The sequence below is a fragment of the Capra hircus genome, chromosome 2 (assembly GCF_001704415.2).
Source record: "Capra hircus breed San Clemente chromosome 2, ASM170441v1, whole genome shotgun sequence".
In the NCBI taxonomy this organism is placed as follows: domain Eukaryota; kingdom Metazoa; phylum Chordata; class Mammalia; order Artiodactyla; family Bovidae; genus Capra; species Capra hircus.
Window position 1 is genome coordinate 88,452,002 of NC_030809.1, and position 16,832 is coordinate 88,468,833.

Sequence of the window (16,832 nt, forward strand, 5' to 3'; positions counted from 1 at the left end):
TGCTTATTCCAGGTGTAGGATTCATGAGCACATGCTGATTTTGCCTCATCCCATCCTCACAAAAGTCATATGGCTCTCATGGTTATTCATCCTGATGAGGTTGGATGACATCACAGAATCCTTTTCTACTTGATGTCGGCAACTACTGTCAATCAGTTAGAATTACTATCCTTATGACTCTTCACCCAGCTCTTTGTGCGGTCACCTTGAAGAGTATATCAAGACCTTTCTTGTTCTCTTATCTTCTGGGTGGGTTTGCTGAGAGGCATGTACAGGAGATCAGAAAGTGGGAGAAGACTGATATTGAGATATTTATTTTTACAGGAGTTACCACAGATTGGCTGCACTGAAGGACAAACTTCTGTCAAGACCCACTTCAATGCCAGAAACTGCTCTTTTCTCACTTAGGGGTGATAATGGGTCCCTGGTTTTTCCAGCCCCAGAGTCATACACTATCCTTTGCCATTTCCCCTAAATCTTGCCCACATCTTTACAGGGAAAGTTTTTCACCGATTACCAAATTTGAGTACACTCTGTTTCTGCTGAGATATGTGCTATATCAGACAACATGTGAATTAAAACTCATTTGCCATCCCTTTCCTACATTCCTTACATTATCCTCAGACCGCACACATCCATGTAATAACTAAGATTTGCTTATTTCAGATCCACTCAATTATATTTCTTCTCTCTATTCTCACTCTCAAAATCCCAGGTCAGGCCCTCAGTATCTCTCTATAAGATAAAAATGTATGAAATGATAAAGGATTGATATTGAAACAAACTGTTTAACAAAGTTTGCCAGTCCCCGGCAAACTGATTACATGGCCTACTGGGTTATATTTGGTTTTATTAGTAGTATTCTCTGGTTAATTCATCAGTGTGTATGTATCCTGTGACCCTGAAACTTTTATATTCTGATCCTTATATGTTTTAAAAGATCATTGATTTGGGAGGTGTTGCTTTATTTGTAAATATAGGAAGCTTTTATCTAATGGAATCTCAGATGGAATCCTTTTATATAAAATGAAAGTGGAGCTGGCTTTCATTAAAGTAAGGCTAGTACCTCAGACACAATAGGAAAATTACTGCTCAGCATCTGTTACCAGAACTTAGTAAGTATTTGTCTTCTATTTATTTCCTCCAGCTCTAATGCTACTGCCATCGTGGTACTGTGCCAAATTAGCATATATAAATATTCTCACCCAGGCTTAGCCATGGTACATTAATAAAGAGGCTGGTCCATTATACTAACCTAGAGTTAGTTCTCCCCATATTCACCAAGACAATCAGAAACTGGTTAAAATGAAATCCTGGCTCTCATTCTATTTGTACAGGATGATTTTTTAAGAAAGATTCTTATGATAGAATTTCCTTATTCTCATTTTTCTATGAAAGAAATTTGATGAATGAAATATGGCAACATTTACCGTTTGTCAAAATTCCCCATTCTAATATAGGCTGAATATTACTCTCTGATAAGTATGATCCCATTGGTCCAATACCATCTGTATTGTACAGCAAAACTTACTGAACTTGAAGTTAACCAAAGGAAAAACCTCCATTTTCCATTTGATCTTATTTTTTTTAATTATTTTTAATTGGAGGAAAATTGCTTTACAATGCTGTGTTGGTTTCTGCCATAAACACAAATCAGCCATGATTACATATATATCCTCTTCATCTTGAGCCTCCCTCCCTTTCCTCAATCTACCCCTTTAGGTCATCACAGAGTACCAGACTGGGTTCCCTGAGTTATACAGCAACTTATCACTAGCTATCTATTTTACACATGGTTGTGTATATGTATATATGTCAGTGATAACTTTCTCCATTCATCTCACTCTCCGCTTTCCTCACTGTGTCCGTAAGTCCATTCCATACATCTGTATCTCCATTCCTTCCCTGTAAATAGGTTCATCAATACCTGATCTGATTTTTCAAATTCCTTTAAGGTTATTAGGATCCTAATTCTGTTCTGCAACCATCAGCCATCCTTCCATCTAAGTGTTTCCTCATCCTAGTTAATGGAAAATGTTTATTTGGATAGGACTGCAGAGAAGAAGCCTTTTGATCTGCCAATAGAGAATTCTAATAGGAGATAGATCTTGGACATTGAGTCATAAAATCTGTAGTCATTCTAGCAATAAAAATATATATTACTTTTGAAATGTCATCTAGCTCTCATTTTATACCATTTGGCCCACAAGCTTTTAATGACTCTGCCAAATACCTTATTAAAATCAAATTTGCTAGGTTTATAGTATTTTTCAGATCTGCCAAGCAAGCAATGCTTTCAGGAAATGATTGAGGTTAGCCTAACATGACTTGTTCTTGGTGAAACTGACCTAACTCATATTCATCCCTGTTTTCCTTTCTAACCATGTATAAAACTATATGTTCACTAATTCTTTCTAGAAATTGTGCTGGGCTTAAAAAGCGCAATTTAAAGCCTGACCGGTTTATAGTTTGAGATCTCTACATTCTTTTCCTTTTCAAAAAAATTAAAGTTTCATTCATTATCTAGTTTCTCATCATCTCTTCTAGTTTCTGTAGTTCTTCAAAGACTACCATCATCCATTCAGTCATTTCATCTCCAGATTCTCTCATTCATCTCTTTCAGGCAGTCATGTAGGTCATAATGCCAAAGAGAGATCGGTCAAAGCAAGTAAGAGTTCTTCTACTTCATCTGTTTGAATCTATGATTGATTTTTATTTTTAATTTTTTTGTTTTGAAATAGACTAACAAAACGGTAATAAAAATAGTACAGAGCATTTCCATGTAGTTTTACCTAGTCTCCCATAGTGTTAAAAAAGTGAAGTGAAGTGAAGTCGCTCAGTCGTGCCCGACTCTGCGACCCCATAGACTGTAGCCTATCAGCTCCTCCGTCCAGGGGATTTTACAGGCAGGAGTGCTGGAGTGGATTGCCATTTCCTTCTCCAGGGGCTCTTCCCGAGCCAGGAAACGAACCCAGGTCTCCGCATTGCAGGCAGACACTTTACCATCTGAGCCTCCAGGGAAGCCCCATAATGTTAACACCTTCAGTTCAGTTCAGTTCAGTCGCTCAGTAGTGTCCGACTCTTTGCAACCCCATGAATCGCAGCTTTTATCCGAGGTTATTGATATTTCTCCTGGCAGTGTTGATTCCAGCTTCATCCAGCCTGGCATTTCGCATGATGTACTCTGCATGTAAGTTAAATAAGCAGAGTGACAATATACAGCCTTGACATACTCCTCTCCCAATTTGGAACCAGTCCGTTGTTCCATGCCTGGTTCTAACGGTTGCTTCTTGACCTGAATATAGACTTCTCAGGAGGCAGGTAAGGTGGCCTCGTATTCCCATCTCTTTAAGAATTTTCCACAGTTTGCTGTGATCCACACTGTCAAACACTTTGGTGTAGTCAATATAGCGGAAGTAGATGTTTCTCTGGAACTCTCTTGCTTTTTCTATCCAATGGATGTTGGAATTTTGATCTCTGGTTCCTCTGCGTTTTCTAAACCCAGCTTGAACACCTCCCTGTCCATCACCAACTCCAAGAGTTCACTCAAACTCATGTCCACATAAGTATAATACTGTTATCAAAACTAAGAAATTAATATTGATGCAATATTGTTAATTAAACTGTATATTTTATTGTGATTTCACCAGTTTTTCCATTAGTATACTTTTTCTTTTCAAGATGCAGTCCAGGATCCCACATTACACTTATTTTCATGTCCCCTTAGTCTAGTCTCTTCCAATCTGTTAGAGTTCCTGAATCTCTCCATACCCTTCATAACCTTGACACTTTGAATACCAGCTAGTCAGGCATTTTTCTTAATGTCCCTCAGCTTGAATTTATCTGATGTTTTATCTAATTAGGTTGAGATTATGAATTTAGCGGTCAGATATTTAAAAGTGATTTTCCCTTCTCAGTGCATTATACCTGGTGGTGCATGATTTTGATATGTCTTACTACTGATGATATTAACCTTGATAACTTGATTTAGTGGGTGTCTATCAGGTTTCTCCACTTTAAAGTTGCTATTTTCCTCCTTTGCAATTAATAAATATTTGAAAGGAAATATTTTATAATATGCAAATAATCTTGTTTCTTCTATACCTTCATCTATTGTTTTTAACATTCATTGATCACACCTGCTACAATTATTAATGGTTTTATAATGATATAGTTGATATAACAATAAATAACACACATTAAAGAGTACAGTTTGATGTTTTAACATATGTGAAACCATCTCCACAATTGGTTTAATTAACATACCCATGTCCACCAGAAGTTTTCTTATATTCCTTTCTAATCTCTACCTCCTTTTCCTCATCTCCTTGATGTCCCCAAGCAATCACTAATCTGCTTTCTGTCATTAAGTTCAGTTCAGTTCAGTTGCTCAGTTGTGTCCAACTCTTGGCAACCCCATGAATTGCAGCACGCCAGGGCTCCCTGTCCATCACCAGCTCCCAGAGTTCACTCAAACTCACGTCCATCTAGTCGGTGATGCCATCCAGCCATCTCATCCTCTGTCGTCCCCTTCTCCTCCTGCCCCCAATCCCTCCCAGCATCAGAGTCTTTTCCAATGAGTCAACTCTTCGCATGAGGTAGCCAAAGTATTGGACTTTCAGCTTTAGCATCGTTCAAAAGAACACCCAGGACTGATCTCCTTTAGAATGGACTGGTTGGATCTCCTTGTAGTCTAAGTGACTCTCAAGAGTCTTCTCCAACACCACAGTTCAAAAGCATCAGTTCTTCGGCGCTCACCTTTCTTCACAGTCCAACTCTCACATCCATACATGACCACTGGAAAAACCATAGCCTTGACTAGATGGACCTTTGCTGGCAAAGTAATGTCTCTGGTTTTCAATATGCTATCTAGGTTGGTCATAACTTTCCTTCCAAGGAGTAAGCATCTTTTAATTTCATGGCTGCAATCACCAACTGCAGTGATTTTCGAGCCCCCAAAAATAAAGTCAGCCACTGTTTACACTGTTTCCCCATCTATTTCCCATGAAGTGACGAGACCAGATGCCATGATCTTCGTTTTCTGAATGTTGAGCTGTGAGCCAACTTTTTCACTCTCCTCTTTCACTTTCATCAGGAGGCTTTTTAGTTCCTCTTCACTTTCTGCCGTCAGGGTGGTGTCATCTGCGTATCTGAAGTTATTGATATTTCTCCCAGCAATCTTGATTCCAGCTTTGCTTCTTCCAGCCCAACATTTCTCATGATGTACTCTGCATATAAGTTAAATAAGCAGGGTGACAATATACAGCTTCGACATACTCCTTTTCTTATTTGGAACCAGTCTGTTGTTCCATGTCCAGTTCTAACTGTTGCTTCCTGACCTGCATATAGGTTTCTCAAGAGGCAGGTCAGGTGGTCTGGTATTCCCATCTCTTTCAGAATTTTGCAGAGTTTATTGTGATCCACACACTCAACAGCTTTGACCTAGTCAATAAAGCAGAAGTGGATATTTTTCTGGAACTCTCTTGCTTTTTCCACGATCCAGCAGATGTTGGCAATTTGATTTTTGGTTCCTCTGCCTTTTCTAAAACAAGCTTGAACATCTGGAAATTCACAGTTCACGTATTGCTGAAGCCTGGCTTGGAGAATTTTGAGCATTACTTTACTAGCATGTGAGATGAGTGCAAATGTGCAATAGTTTGAACATTCCTTGGCATTGCCTTTCTTTGGGATTGGAATGAAAACTGACCTTTTCCAGTCCTGTGGCCACAGCTCAGTTTTCCAAATTTGCTGGCATATTGAGTACAGCACTTTCACAGCATCATCTTTCAGGATTTGAATTAGCTCAACTGGAATTCCATCACCTCCACTAGCTTTGTTCGTACTGATGCTTCCTAAGGCCCATTTGACTTCACATTCCAGGATGTCTGGCTATAGGTGAGTGATCACACCATCATGATTTTTTTGGTCGTGAAGATCTTTTTGTACAGTTCTGTGTATTCTTGCCACCTCTTCTTAATATCTTCTGCTTCTGTTAGGTCCATACCATTTCTGTCCTTTATCAAGCCCATCTTTGCTTGAAATGTTCCCTTGATATCTCTAATTTTCTTGAAGAGATCTCTAGTCTTTCCCATTCTGTTGTTTTCCTCTTATTTCTTTGCTTTGATCACTGAGGGAGGCTTTCTTATCTCTCCTTGCTGTTCTTTGGAACTCTGCATTCAGAAGGGTATATCTTTCCTTTTCTCCTTTGCTTTTTGCTTCTCTTCTTTTCACAGCTATTTGTTAGGCCTCCCCAGACAGCCATATTGCTTTTTTGCATTTCTTTCCCATGGAGATGGTCTTGATCCCTGTCTCCTGTACAATGTCATGAACCTCCATCCATAGTTCATCAGGCACTCTATCTATCAGATCTAGTCCCTTAAATCTATTTCCACTGTATTATCATAAGGGATTTGATTTAGGTCATACCTGAGTGGTCTAGTGGTTTTCCCTACTTTCTTCAATTTAAGTCTGAATTTAGCAATAAGGAGTTCATGATCTGAGCCACAGTAAGCTCCCGGTCTTGTTTTTGCTGATTGTATAGAGCTTGTCCAACTTTAACTGCAAAGAATATAATCAATCTGATTTCGGTGTTGACCCATCTGGTGATGTCCATGTGTAGAGTCTTCTCTTGTGTTGTTGGAAGAGGGTGTTTGCTATGAACAGCATGTTCTCTTGGCAAAACTCTATTAACCTTTGCCCTGCTTCATTCCGTACTCCAAGGCCAAATTTGCCTGTTACTCCAGGTGTTTCTTGACTTCCTACTTTTGCATTCCAATCCCGTATAATGAAAAGGGCATCTTTTTTGGGTGTTAGTTCTAAAAGGTCTTGTAGGTCTTCATAGAACCATTCAACTTCAGCTTCTTCAGCGTTATTGGTTGGGACATAGACTTAGATTACTGTAATATTGAATGGTTTGCCTTGGAAACAGAGATCATTCTGTCATTTTTGAGACTGCGACCAAGTACTGCATTTCAGACTCTTTTGTTGACCATGATGGCTACTCCATTTCTTCTAAGGGATTCCTGCCCACAGTAGTAGATATAACGGTCATCTGAGTTAAATTCACCCATTCCAGTCCATTTTAGTTCACTGATTCCTAGAATGTTGACATCCACTCATGCATCTCCTGTTTGACCACTTCCAATTTGCCTTGATTCATGGTCCTAACATTCCAGGTTCCTATGCAATATTGCTCTTTACAGCATCTGACCTTGCTTCTATCACCAGTCACATCCACAACTGGGTATTGTTTTTGCTTTGGCTCCATCCCTTCATTCTTTCTGGAGTTATTTCTCCACTGATCTCCAGTAGCATATTGGGCACCTACCGACCTGGGGAGTTCCTCTTTCAGTATCCTATCATTTTGCCTTTTCATACTGTTCATGGGGTTCTTAAGACAAGAATACTGAAGTGGTTTGCCATTCCCTTCTCCAGTGGACCACATTCTGTCAGACCTCTTCACCATGACCCGCCCATCTTGGGTGGCCCCACGTGGCATGGCTTAGTTTCATTGAGTTAGACAAGGCTGTGGTCTGTGTGATTAGATTGACTAGTTTTCTGTGATTATGGTTTCAGTGTGTATGCCCTCCATGCCCTCTTGCAACACCTATCATCTTACTTGGGTTTTTCTTAACTTGGACTTGGGGTTTCTCTTCACGGCTGCTCCAGCAAAGATCAGCCGCTGCTCCTTACCTTGGACGAGGGGTATCTCCTCACAGCCACCCCTCTTGACCTTGAATGTGGAGCTCCTCTCTGCCCTCCTTATGGATTAGTTTATATTTTCTAGAATTTTATATGAATGGGGTAATGCAGTATATACTCTTTTTTTCCTTAGACTCTTGTCACTCAAGATGATAACATTGGGATTTATTCTTGGTGTTACATGAGTCAATAATTTGGTTTTTTTTCAGAGTTGTATTCCACTGTATGTATATACCACAGTCAGGTTATCTGTCTTTTCACCTGTGATGGATATTTGGGTTCCTTTCAGTTTGGGCTATAACAAATGCCTGTTCTGTCTTTCTTTTGATTTGTGTTAATAGAATTTATTTTTGTCATTTTGCCATTATATTTAAAATGATTTTTTAGGCAGCTTTTGCTATTTTTTAATGAAATCTGATAACCTCTTCCTTTTAATTGGGGTATTTAGACCATTTATGTTTAATATGGTTGTTGATTTGTTTAGGGTTAAGTGTATAATTTTTCCATTTGTCCATTTGATCTTTGTTCCTTTCCCCTTTGCTTTCTATGTTCCCTTTATGTGTGCTACAAACCTCACAATACATTTTTTTAATTGTTAACTATCTTTAAAGAAATTTGAACACAAGAAAAACATTTTATATGTTTAGCCATAATTACTATTTCTGGTACTCTGCATTCCCTTTGTCTTAGATCCAGATTTCAGTGTGGTGTTATTTTGCATCTTCCTGAAGGCCTTTTGTTTTTAATCATTACTTAAATTCTTTCAACTTAGTATATCTGAAAAAGTCTTTATATCACCTACATTTTTGAAAAATATTTTTGCTGAATATAGAATTCTAGGTTGACAGGTTTAGGGAAACTTTTTAGTACTTCAAAGATGAGAGCTTACAGTCTTCTCACATGCATTGTTTTCAGTGAGGAATTTGCTACTATCCTTAACTTTGGTCTTTTGTACATAACACATTCCCCTCCACCCTTCAACTGCTTTTCAGACTTTTTATGTCTGATTTTAAACAATTTGATTATAATGTACTTCAAAGTAGTTTACTTTTTGTGTTTCAGATTCATTGTGTTTCTTGGATCTCTGGGCTTACAATTTTCATCAAATCCAAGAAAATTTTAGCCATTGTTTCTTCAAGTTGTGTTGTTGTTCCTTCTTTCTTCTCTGCTTATGGGTTCCAGGTACACTTGAATTACACTTGAATCATCCCACAGATCAATGACACTGTCCTTTTTTTTTTTTTCAGTCTCTACTTTCTCCATTTCATTTTGAATCGTTTCTATCGTTATGTCTTCAAGTTTACTGATCTTTTCTGCTGTTAATCGTATGCAGTGTGTTTTTCACATCATAGTTTTTGTCTCTAGAAGTTCAATTAGGGTCTCTTTTTTTTCTATCTTGAATATCTCTTTATATGTTTGAACATATGGAATACAGTTACAATAACTGTCAATATTCTTATCTGCTGATTCTAAAATCTATCAGTCTGGTACTGAAGAATTTATTTACAGGACAGCAATGGAGAAACAGACATAGAGATATAGACTTACAGACATAGGGAGAGGAGAGGAGAGGGTGAGATGTATGGAAAGAGTAGCATGGACCCCTTCAAAAATGTTAAATAAATGAAATCATATAGTATATAACCTTTGGGGATTGACTTTTTTCACTCAGCATAATTCCCTAGGATTTCATTCAAGATTAACTGATTTTATTCCTCACTATGTGTTTTATTTTCCTGCTTTATTCCATGTCTGATCATTTTTATTTCATCTTAGACACTGAAATTTTCCTTGTGGGGTCCTGTATCAATCTAGAGGGGTGGGATGGGGCAGGAGACGGGAGGGAGGTGCAGAAGGGAGGGGATATATGGATACCTGTGCCTGATTCATGTTGAGGTTTGACAGAAAACAACAAAATTCTGTAAATCAATTATCCTTTAATAAAAAAAATTTAAAGTAACAAAATCTATTGCTCTGGATCAGTTTCAATTGATTGATTTTTAATTGAAATTTTCATTCATTTAATTGTAATTGTAATTGTAGGTTCACATGCAAGTGTAAGAAATAATACAGAGAAACTTCATGTACCCTTTACCCATTATACCCCAGTAGTAACATTTTGTAGAACCAGTGTAATATCATAACCAGCATATACTTATACAAAGCATTGATTTTATTCAGATTTCCCTGATTTTACTTGTATTCATTCATGTGCATGTATATGTGTTTAGTTCTATAGAATTCTATTCCATGTGTAAGTTTGTATGTCTACCACTATGGTCAAGGTAGTTCCATAACCACAAGAATCCCTCGCATTGCCCTTTTATAACCATACCACTTGTGTCTTGGGCCCACCTTACGTTCCTAATTCCTGCAACAACTAATCTGGTCTCCATTTCTAAAATTTTGTCACTTCAACAATGTTAAATAAATGAAATCATATAGTATATAACCTTTGGGGATTGACTTTTTTCACTCAGCATAATTCCCTAGGATTTCATTCAAGATTAACTGATTTTATTCCTCACTATGTGTTTTATTTTCCTGCTTTATTCCATGTCTGATCATTTTTATTTCATCTTAGACACTGAATTTTTCCTTGTGGGGTCCTGGATATTTGTGAATGTTTTTAAATATTCTTCAGCATTGCTCTGGAATGCAATTAAGCTACTTGGAAATAGCAGTTTGATCCTTTCAGATCTGGCTTTTGAAACTCAGTAGGTGATACCAGAACAGGGTTTAATTCTACATATTCCCCATTACTGAGTAAGACACTGCTGAGTATGTACTCTATATCTCATGAATTATGAAGTATTCTAGTTTCTAGCCCAGTGTGAATTCCAAGTGCTATTCTCTCTCTCCGTTCAGGGGATTCTCTCCTTACTTGAGTTCAGTGAGTTCAGTTGCTCACTCATGCCCGACACTTTCCTGTCCTTCACCAACTCCCAGAGCTTCCTCTAACTATATCCATTGAGTCAGTGAAGCCATCCAATGATCTCAACCTCTGTCGTCCCCTTCTCCTCCTGACTTCAATCTTTCCCAGCATCAGGGTCTCTTCCAAAGAAAGGCAATGCCAAAGAATGCTCAAACTACTGTACAGTTGTACTCATCTCACATGCTAGTAAAGTAATGCTCAAAATTCTCCAAGCCAGGCTTCAGCAATATGTGGACCATGAACTTCCTGATGTTCAAGCTGGTTTTAGAAAAGGCAGAGGAACCAGAGATCAAATTGCCAACATCCACTGGATCATGGAAAAAGCAAGAGAGTTCCAGAAAACCATCTATTTCTGCGTTATTGACTATACCAAAGCCTTTGACTGTGTGGATCACAATAAACTGTGGAAAATTCTGAAAGAGATGGGAATACCAGACCACCTGACCTGCCTCTTGAGAAATCTGTATGCAAGTCAGGAAGCAACAGTTAGAACTGGACATGGAACAACAGACTGGTTCCAGATAGGAAAAGGAGTATGTCAGGGTTGTATATTGTCACTGTGCTTATTTAACTTCTATGCAGAGTACATCATGAGAAACACTGGACTTGAAGAAACACAAGCTGGAATCAAGATTGCCGGGAGAAATATCAATAACCTCAGATATGCAGATGACACACCCTTATGGCAGAAAATGAAGAGGAGCTAAAAAGCCTCCTGATGAAAGTGAAAGAGGAGAGTGAAAAAGTTGGCTTAAAGCTCAACATTCAGAAAACGAAGATCATGGCATCCGGTCCCATCACTTCATGGGAAATAGATGGGGAAACAGTGGAAACAGTGTCAGACTTTATTTTTGGGGGCTCCAAAATCACTGCAGATGGTGATTGCAGCCATGAAATTAAAAGACACTTACTCCTTGGAAGAAAAGTTATGACCAACCTAGATAGCATATTCAAAAGCAGAGACATTACTTTGCCAACAAAGGTCCATCTAGTCAAGGCTATGGTTTTTCCAGTGGTCACGTATAGATGTGAAAGTTAGACTGTGAAGAAGGCTGAGCGCCCAAGAATTGATGCTTTTGAACTGTGGTGTTGGAGAAGACTCTTGAGAGTCCCTTGGACTGCAAGGAGATCCAACCAGTCCATTCTGAAGGAGATCAGCCCTGGGTGTTCTTTGGAAGGACTGATGCTAAAGCTGAAACTCCACTACTTTGGTCACCTCATGTGAAGTGTTGATTCATTGGAAAAGACTCTGATTCTGGGAGGGATTGGGGGCAGGAGGAGAAGGGGACGACCGAGGATGAGATGGCTGGATGGCATCACCGACTCGATGAATGTGAGTCTGAGTGAACTCCAGGTGTTGGTGATGGACAGGGAGTCCTGGCGTGCTGCGATTCATGGGGTCGCAAGGAGTCGGACACGACTGAGCGACTGAACTGAGGGTCTCTTCCAATGAGTCAGTTCTTCACATCAGGTGGCGAAAGTATTGGAGTTTCAGCTTCAGCATCAGTCCTTCCAATGAATATTCAGGACTGATATCCTTTAGGATGGACTGGTTGGATCTCCTTGCAGTCCAAGGGACTCTTAAGAGTCTTCTCAAGCACCACAGTTCAAAAGCATCAATTCTTTGTTGCTCAGTTTTCTTTATAGTCCAGCTCTCACATCCATACATGACCACTGGAAAAACCATGTCCTTGACTAGATGGATCTTTGTTGGCAAAGTAATCCTCTGCTTTTTAATACACTATCTAGGTTGGTCATAGCTTTTCTTCCAAGAAGCAAACGTCTTTTAATTTCATGGCTGCAGTCACCATCTGCAGTGATTTTGGAGCTCAAAAATACAAAGTCCCTCACTGTGTCCATTGTTTCTCCATCTATTTGCCATGAAATGATGGGACTGGAGCTGAAACTCCAATACTTTGGCCAGCTCATGTGAAGAGTTGACTCATTGGAAAAGACTCTGATGCTGGGAGGGATTGGGGGCAGGAGGAGAAGGGGATGACAGAGGATGACATGGTTGGATGGCATCACCGAGTTGATGGCCGTGAGGTTGAGTAAACTCCAGGAGTTGGTGATGGACAGGGAGGCCTGGTGTGCTGCAATTCATGGGGTCGCAAAGTGTCAGACACGACTGAGCAACTGAATTGAACTGAACTGAACTGTACTGAACTGATGGGACTGGATGCCACAATCTTTGTTTTCTGAATGTTGAGTTTTAAGCCAGCTTTTTAACTCTCTTCTTTCACTTTCATCAAGAAGCTCTTTATTTCTTCTTTGCTTTCTGCCATAAGAGTGGTGTCATCTCCATATCTGAGGTTATTGATATTTCTCCCGGCAGTCTTGATTCCAGCTCATGCTTCATCCAGCCTGGCATTTTGCATGATATACTCTGCATAGAAGTTAAGTAAGCAGGGTGACAAGATACAGATTTGACGTACTCCTTTCCTAATTTAGAACCAGTCTGCTGTTCCATGTTCGGTTCTAACTGTTGCTTCTTGACCTGCATACAGATTTCTCAGGAGGCAGTTAAGGTGGTCTGGTATTCCCGTCTCTTTAAGAATTTTCCAATTTTTTGTAATCCACCCAGTCAAAGACTTTGGCATAGTCAATAAAGCAGAAGTAGATGTTTTTCTGGAACTCTCTTGCCTTTTTGATGATCCAGTGGATGCTGGCAATTTGATCTCTGGTTCCTCTTCCCTGATAGCTCAGTTGGTAAAGAATCTGCCTGCAATGCATGAGACCCTGGTTTGACTCCTGGGTTAGAAAGATCACTAGAGAAGGGATAGGCTACCTACACCATTATTCTTGGGCTCCCCTTGTGGCTCAGCTGGTAAGGAATCTACCTGCAATGCAGGAGACCTGGGTTCAATCCCTGGGTTGGGAAGATCCCCTGGAGAAGGGAAAGGCTACCCACTCCAGTATTCTAGCCTAGAGAATTCCATGGACTGTGTAGGCCATGGGGTCACAAAGAGTTGGACACGATTGAGCAACTTTCATTTTCCTCAGCCTATTCTAAATCCAGCTTGAACATCTGGAAGTTCACAGTTCACATGCTGTTGAAGACTGGCTTGTAGAATTTTCCAAGCCAGGCTTCTTTCCTCAGCCTCTGTTATTTTCCTCATATGCATGCACTGATTAATATACTCTGATTGATACTCAAAGGGAATTCTCCCCAGATTTCTTCATTTCTCTCTCTGCAGCTCTTCCTTCTCTGGCATTCTGCCCTGTAGATTCATATTGCCTCGATTGTCACTGACTCTTCGGCTACATCTCCTCAACTTAGTCTGCTGGGCTCTAACTGGGTTCACCATCTTTGCACACAGACTGGAAACTCACCCAAGGCAATAAGCTAGGACAGTTTTAGGGCTCATTTCCTTTGCTTCCTATTTCTGAAAAGTCACTGTCCTTGATTGACTGATATCTAATGTCTTAAAAACCCTTCCTTCATATATTTTATCTGTTTTTTGTTGTTGTTATTTCAGGCACGAGGGCAAATATGACCCCTGTTGTTCCATCTTGGCTACAAGCCAGAGTTCTCTCTGATTTATTCTTAATCAAATTAGTTTTTCATTTTGACATAAGATTTCTTCTCTTTGATGAAAGCAAAATAGAAATTTAATTCTCTTTTAATTTCATTTTATTATTCTTGTGTTTATCAAAGTAAAAGATTTTCTCTTAATCCTCTTCTTGTTCCAATCATAACTTTAAAACTTCCTTTTGTATTTTTAGGATTTTTCTAAAGCTCAATTCATTCTGAACTTGATAAAAATTTTTGTATTCTTCTTTGATGCCTTTTCATTTTTCCCTTCCTTTCCTTCTACTTTTCTTCCTCCTTTGCACTCAGTAAGTATTTACTGAAAACCTATAATGTGCCAGAAGTTGTGTTAAGTACTGAGGATCATGTCCTGAAAGGGTAGACAAAGGCCTTTTTCTATTGCTTAAATGCAGTTGATTAGAGAAAGACAGTAAACATAGAAACAGGTTATTTTAGTTAAGAATGTGGGCTGTGATTAAAATAAACAAGATGGCGTTTTGAAGTGATAATTGAACTCAAGTATTAGAAGAGTTTAGAAGATAGAACAGCAACTACTAAAACCCAAAGAATAAGTTTGGGCTTATATACACAGTCAAGGAACTGGAAGAAGGGTGCAGTTAGAGTCATTTACAAAGAAGAGATTGGTACAAAATGCAGTCAGGGAAGTATTCAGAAGTCAGTCACATAAGGTCTTAAAGGCTGAGTGTTAGGTTTATATGACTTTTATTTTACTTTTGAAATATTACCTCTTTATACCTAAGCCACATGGAAAGTTCTCTGTGCAACTCCTTGAGCCTCCACATAACACTGGTTCCTTCAGCTTTCTGCTTAGGCTAAATATGTGATCATGGTCAGGGTGTCCTTTTATTTTTTAATTTCAAAACCTTCTTTGCATTCCTTATAATAGATGCTAAAAATGTACATTTACCTCTCTTTGAATACTTTGAAATACGCTTTTCCAAAGTCTAAGATACCTGTGTGACCATACCCAGTGTACATTTCCTACTATTCCTACTATTACAGTCTCCAACATGACCCATTTCTCCAATCATAATTGTTGTTGTTGTTCATTTGCTAAGCGTATCCAACTCTTTGTGACCCCCATGGACTGCAGCATGTCAGGTTTCCCTGTCCCCCACTATCTCCCAGAGTTCGGTCAGATTTATGGTCATTGAGTCGGTGATGCTATCTAACCATCTCATCCTCCGCCGCCTCCTTCTCCTTTGCCTTCAGTCTTTCCCTACATCAGAGTCTTTTCCAGTAAGTCAGCTCTTTGCATCAGGTGACCAAAGTATTGGCGCTTCAGCATCAGTCCTTCCAATGAGTATTGAGTTGATTTCCTTTAGGATTGACAGGTTTGAACTCCTTGCTGTCCAGGAGACTCTGAAGAGTCTTCTCCAGCACCACAGTTCAAAAACATGAATTCTTCAGCACTCAACCTTCCTTCTGGTACAACTCTCCCATCCGTACATGACTGCTGGAAAATCCATATCTTTGACCATATGGGCCTTTGTTGGCAAAGTGATATCTCTGCTTTTTAATACACTGTCTAGGTTTGTCATAGCTTTTCTTCCAAGAAGCAAGTGTCTTTTAATTGCATGGCTGCAGTCACGGTCCACAGAGACTTTGAAGCCCAAGAAAATAAAATCTGTCACTATTTCCACTTTTTCCCCTTCTGTTTGCCATGAAGTGGCCCCCATACTTTTGTCTTCTGATCCTTATGTTTTAAAAAATCATTGATTTTGTAGGTTTTGACCACTTCCAATTTACCTTGATTGATGGACCTAACATTCCAGGCTCCTATGCAGTATTGTTCTTTACAGCATAGGACTTTACTTTCACCACTGGACAGATACATAGCTGAGCATTGTTTCCACTTTGGCACAGGTGCTTCATTCTTTCTGGAGCTATTAGTAACTGTTCTCCACTCTTCTCCAGTAGCATATTGGACACCTTCCAACCAGGAGGGACTCATCTTCCCATGTCATATGTTTTTGCCTTTTTATACTGTTCATGGGGTTCTCAAGGAAAGAATACTGAAGTGGGTTGCCACTTCCTCCTCCAGTAGACCATGATTTTTCAGAACTCTGCACTATGACCCTGGCCCTTGGATGGACCTGCATGGCATGGCTCATAGCTTCATTGATTTATGCAAGCTCCTTTGCCATGAGAAGGTTGTGGTCCATTAAGGGGAATCATAATTATACCTGTTATTATTGTTGTTGCTGTTCAGTCACTAAGTTATGTGCTACTCTTTTGCAACCCTGTCAACTGTAGCTCACCAGGCTTCTCTGACCATGAGATTTCCCAGGCACAAGAATATTGGAGTGGGTTGCCATTTCTTTCTTCAGGGAATCTTTCCAACCCAGGTATCAAACCTGCATCTCCTGCATTGTAGGTGGAGTCTTCAGCCCTGAACAACCTGAGAAACCCACACCTGTTGTTATTAGTCACAGCTTAATACAAAGAAGTAGTTTTAAGAGGCAGTTATAAACAAGCATCCAAAATTTTATCAGGCTGTCTGCCTTTATCACAGACTTCTAGCCATTGCTTCTTCCAATCCATTCTTAACACAACAAAAAAGAGATACCTTCTTAAAATGCAATTAAAGTCATATTACTCCTATGCTTTTATTCTTGACAACTTCCCATTGCAATTAAAATT

The 16,832-nt window shown here is 39.3% G+C and overlaps 1 protein-coding gene across 1 annotated transcript in view; it reads left to right on the plus strand.

The window, feature by feature from the left end:
• Positions 1-16,832, plus strand: part of MBD5 (methyl-CpG binding domain protein 5) — a 149,434-nt gene that overhangs the window by 45,567 nt on the left and 87,035 nt on the right. The window lies entirely within an intron of this gene.